Below are 292 nucleotides of genomic sequence, written 5' to 3'. Positions count from 1 at the left end.
CTGATAGCAAGTTCAGCTCGCCTGTCTATCATCTCGGATTCAGCCTCTGTTGCTTTCTTGCCAACCAGAGCTGAATCTCATTCGAACCGGTTCCGACACTCACGAAAGGAGACGGACTAGTGTCTCCATCCTCTGAGTGACTATCATCCTCCGAAAGGGGGATTCTTTCCCAGCGCGGAGGCGCCGGGCAACTCCACGCGGGCTTTATACTGAGCCACGCAGTGCGCTTATACACAAGAGCACTCTCGCACTTTCCTCTCACCATTTTTCGAGGCTCCTGAATAGGAGAGCA

This window comes from Odontomachus brunneus, unplaced genomic scaffold (assembly GCF_010583005.1).
Source record: "Odontomachus brunneus isolate Ranch 3 - 2012 unplaced genomic scaffold, Obru_v1 Obru_scaffold_307, whole genome shotgun sequence".
NCBI classification, from domain to species: domain Eukaryota; kingdom Metazoa; phylum Arthropoda; class Insecta; order Hymenoptera; family Formicidae; genus Odontomachus; species Odontomachus brunneus.
The sequence above is the reverse complement of the archived record's forward strand: the minus strand, read 5'-3'. Positions refer to the sequence as shown.